Source organism: Bison bison, unplaced genomic scaffold (assembly GCF_000754665.1).
Source record: "Bison bison bison isolate TAMUID 2011002044 unplaced genomic scaffold, Bison_UMD1.0 scf7180017864146, whole genome shotgun sequence".
Lineage (NCBI taxonomy): Eukaryota > Metazoa > Chordata > Mammalia > Artiodactyla > Bovidae > Bison > Bison bison.
Window position 1 is genome coordinate 12,182,977 of NW_011494718.1, and position 4,307 is coordinate 12,187,283.

Sequence of the window (4,307 nt, forward strand, 5' to 3'; positions counted from 1 at the left end):
TGAAGAGGAACTAAAGAGCCTCTTGATGAAATGAAAAAGGAGAATGAAAAAGTTGACTTAAAGCTCAACATTCAGAAAACTAAGATCATGGCATCCAGTCCCATCACTTCATGGCAAATGGATGGGGAAACAGTGGAAACAGTGGCTGACTTTATTTTTGGGGGCTCCAAAATAACTTCAGATGGTGATTGCAGCCATGAAATTAAAAGACGCTTACTCCTTGGAAGGAAAGTTATGACCAACCTAGACAGCATATTAAAATGAGAGGCATTACTTTGTCAACAAAGGTCCATCCAGTCAAGGCTATGGTTTTTCCAGTAGTCATGTATGGATGTGAGAGTTGGACTATAAAGAAAGCTGAGTACTGAAGAATTGATGCTTTTGAACTGTGGTGTTGGAGAAGACTCTTGAGAGTCCCTTGGACTGCAAAGGGATCCAACCAGTGCATCCTAAAGGAGATCAGTCCTGGGTGTTCATTGAAAGGACTGATGTTGAAGCTGAAACTCCAGTATTTTGGCCACCTGATACGAACAGCTGGCTCATTTGAAAAGACCCTGATGTTGGGAAAGATTGAAGGCAGGAGGAGAAGGGGATAGAGGATGAGATGGTTAGATGGCATCACAGACTCAATGGACATGAGTTTGGGTAAACTCCAGGAGTTGGTGATGGACAGGGAGGCCTGGGGTGCTGCGGTTCATGGGGTTGCAGAGTTGGAAACGACTGAGCGACTGAACTGAACTGCACTGAAGGTCTACAGAAGGTGTCTCAATTTCAAAGCAGTTACTGTAGGTTACTGGTAAAATCTATTTTACTTTTATTTGGAAAACTGTTGAAAAATAAACTATTAGCCATTAGAATGGTTGGAGTTGGTTTTTCTAAAGAAACAATAAATGGCTTTGAGGTTATTAAGAGAGGTTAGAGAAACTGAGACATCATAAAGATAGGTGAAGTGTTCAAAGTCAGTTGGTTAGAAGCCCAGACTAAAGCAAAGAATTCTAGGACTGATGTTCTCATTGGGGGAAAGGGTCTGATTGATCTGAGAACCACAAAATAGGCTAATTGAACACATAATGCATAGATATTTAGACACCTGCACCTCACTCCTCTGAATGTCTCAGGCTTAGCTGCTATTTTGAAATGAGTGAAATTACTGGACTAAACCAATGCTATATATAACTCTACAAGATGTTGGTATCCCAGGATTGCACTGATAGTCTAGCAGGAGAGATGACTCTTCAAATATCTCAGGAACTAGTCAAGTAGACAGTGAACAAATATGCCATTTTCATAGAACAAGTATTTATTGTGTACCTACTAAGTGTCCGGCCCTTTTAGGTACAGAGGCACAAGAAATAACTTTGCTATTACTTTCTAAAATTCAACAGCTTCTCACTGGCAGGCAGAGGGAGAACATGGGATATTTTGAGAATGGTGAATTAAATTATGGAAAATCTTTAAATCCAAGTTGGGGAAAAAATCTAATTTTGAGATGTTTGACAAGAAGTCACTGGGACCCATGAACTAACAACTAAGCAGAAGGGGAAAATGGCTTTAGTTGTAGTCAATTCTTCTCTTTGTCTTGAAGAGCCTCTTACACAAACCTGTCATTTGAGCTATAAAAATACGGTCAGTAAACCAAGGGACAATTTAGGTGGCATTAATTTAATGACCTTATTACCAATCTCTTACAAAAATCAATAAACATTTACTTTTCTAACCATCCCCTGAGGTGGCTTCTTGCCACCACCAGTGATTGTTAGACTGGGGAATGTTTAAAAGAGTGTGGTGAACAGAACCGTTTTGAACTTTCTCAAGTAGCCAGTTCATTGGTTCTCTAACTGTGCTTTTTGCTTTATAAAGTTTATTTTCTGAAATAAGTTACAAAGCTGTTCTCTGTTATTAACATCTGTGGTCATAGTAAAGTCAACTCCATCAGCCCTGACAAGAACATGCTTTTTTTTTCTTATAGAGTATCCAGCCTTATCCAATGTCTCAACAGAGTTCATCGAGACAGATCAATTTACATAGTCTCCAATTCATAAGGGCAGAAGTTTCATGCTCTGAGAAACACTAAAAAGTTGTGGTAGTTTCAGTTAGGAGTAATTAAAGAGATTTGCTACCTGTTTTTTGGGAAAAGGAGTTAATCCTGATTATTTTATATTGGGATGGAGAAAAATGCAAGGTCTTTTCTTATTAAAAACATTTTATTTGTAATTACAAAAGTTATGTATGTCCCTTGGAGAAGGAAATGGCAACCCACTCCAGTACTCTTGCCTGGAAAATCCCATGGACCGAGGATCCTGGAAGGCTACAATCGGGTCGCAAAGAGTTGTACACGACTGAGCGACTTCACTTTCATGTGTCCCTTATAGAAAAATCACAAACTAGAACTAAGCAGACAAAGAAAAATCACCCACAACTCCAATTACCGAGCCCCAGTTAACATCTTGGTTTCTGCTTACAGTCTTTTCTACCTCTCCACATAATTTCAAAAATGACATCATATAGTACATAGTGTTTTGCGATGTCTCCTGACCTCCAAAACTTCTCATTGTTTCAGGTCATCCTACAACATTTCCTAATGGCTGTGTAATTGCAAAGATACATCATTGACTTTAAGGGCACAGTAGGCAGGAGAAAATTTTCTTCTGCTGAATTTAATAGATTACACCCCCTCATCCCTAAAAGCCGTTCTCTAAATCCCTAAATGACCTCTGACCTGGTGGGTTTTGGTGTCGGCGCGTGCGACACTTAGAGAGAGGGACAATCCTGCTTGGGGTTCCCACCGACAGCATCGCTAAAGGACCCCAGAGCCCACCAGGTTCCTTGTGTTGGAACCTCACCTCGCTTCCCCTCCGCGGCGGGCCAGCGGTTTGGGGAAGCGCTCTGCGGACCCAGGGGCCCCATTCCCCAAGACGGTGCATTCCCTTCCTTTTTACACAGCAGACTCGAGCTCTGCGACAGTTCGGCCGGCGCCCCCCTTTGCCCCCGAAATCTCCCAGCACCGGACGGCTGGCTAGAGACCTAAGAGATGCCCGGTGGAGCCCGTGCCTGCCCAACCTCGGTGCCGCGCTGCGCGGCGGCCGAACCCTAGCCGCGCGGGGCCGCGCCGTCCCCGAGTGATGACGCGCTTCCTGCCCTCCCGGCGCTCCCGGGCCGTGCGCTCGCGCTCGCCCTCGGCTCTTGTTCCGCGCCTGGAGCCAGCGGCGGCGGCAGCGGCTGGGGCGGCTGCGGGAGCGGAGCGGTAGCTGGGCGCGCTGGGGGACGCCGGCTGCACTCCGAGGCAGGCGCTCTGCAGTGAGACAGTAAATGCATCCCCCGGTAAGGCGCACGGCTCACTCGGGTTTTCCTCTTCCTCCAGCTGCATGCACGTTGCATGAATTTCTCGTGTCTTTTCCCTCCCCTTTACAGAAGGAAAATGTGGGTGGTTTTCCCCTTCCTTTTGCATCTCGTGAGTGATGCCAATGCAGAAAAAACCTCGCAAAGCTCCCAGATTTGATGTTCTAGGGAGCTTTTTGCAGGAAAATAAAAATAAAATGAAATTAATGCACCTGTCTATTGCACATGTATGTTTCACTGCGCTGGACCCGAGCGCGGCGGTTTGCAAACAGCCTCACAGCCGGCTCCCAAGAGCGGATTCCTAGCTGTGGGCAGCTGGTCCCCTGCGGGGCTCCCCCTGGGTTTCCGGTAACTGGGCTTTGAAAAGCGGCCCCGCCTGTCTGGAGTGTCCCCTCGGCCCCGGCCGGGCCCCTGCGCCGGGAGAGTTGGCGCGGGCAGAGCGGCTTCGTTCCAGCACTGGTCGCCCCGACTCCAGCGCCACTTTGCAAACAAGTCTCCGGCCGGGCTCCGGGCAAAGACAGCCGGCCGGTGCGGAGCTCCTTTCCCAGTCCCGGACTCTCAGCCCTGCCGATTCCACGATTGTGTTACTTGGCAATCTCGCCACTAGCAAACTGCTGGAAGCTGGGGGACCAAGAGCGAGGGGAGGATTGGGATTCAGTGCCGCCGCTGTCCTCGCGCTGGACCAGGGGCGCCCTCTCCTTCCTTGGCCCCAGGAGCTGAAATTTCGCCCCCGTCGGGAGCCAGGGGTCCCGGACACCGGCATTTCGGGATTCCCCAAGGGGACCGAGGAGCGACGTTCGAGGGCGCCATATTTTCAGTGGGTCTTGGCTACCGAGGGGAGTGGGCGAACAGCTGGTGGGCCGGGGGAAGAGCGCGGCGCCCCGGCAGGAGAGGCTGGAGCGGTTTTCCCCGGGAAAGTTTGTGCGCCCAGGCCGGCACGGAGGCGGCTCCACAGGGCGCGCACCGCG

At 48.6% G+C, this 4,307-nt stretch overlaps 1 protein-coding gene across 6 annotated transcripts in view; it reads left to right on the top strand.

Annotated features, from left to right (window-relative positions):
• Window positions 1-3,183: 3,183 nt before the first annotated feature.
• The window catches only part of TLN2 (talin 2), a 499,482-nt gene continuing 498,358 nt past the window's right edge, over window positions 3,184-4,307 (top strand). For 3 of the 6 annotated variants that reach the window (XM_010840783.1, XM_010840793.1, XM_010840795.1), the window contains exon 1: window positions 3,184-3,321. The gene's annotated coding sequence lies outside the window, so the exon portion shown is untranslated. The remainder of the gene's footprint in view (window positions 3,322-4,307) is intronic. The other 3 variants (XM_010840784.1, XM_010840791.1, XM_010840789.1) reach the window with 1 other exon arrangement.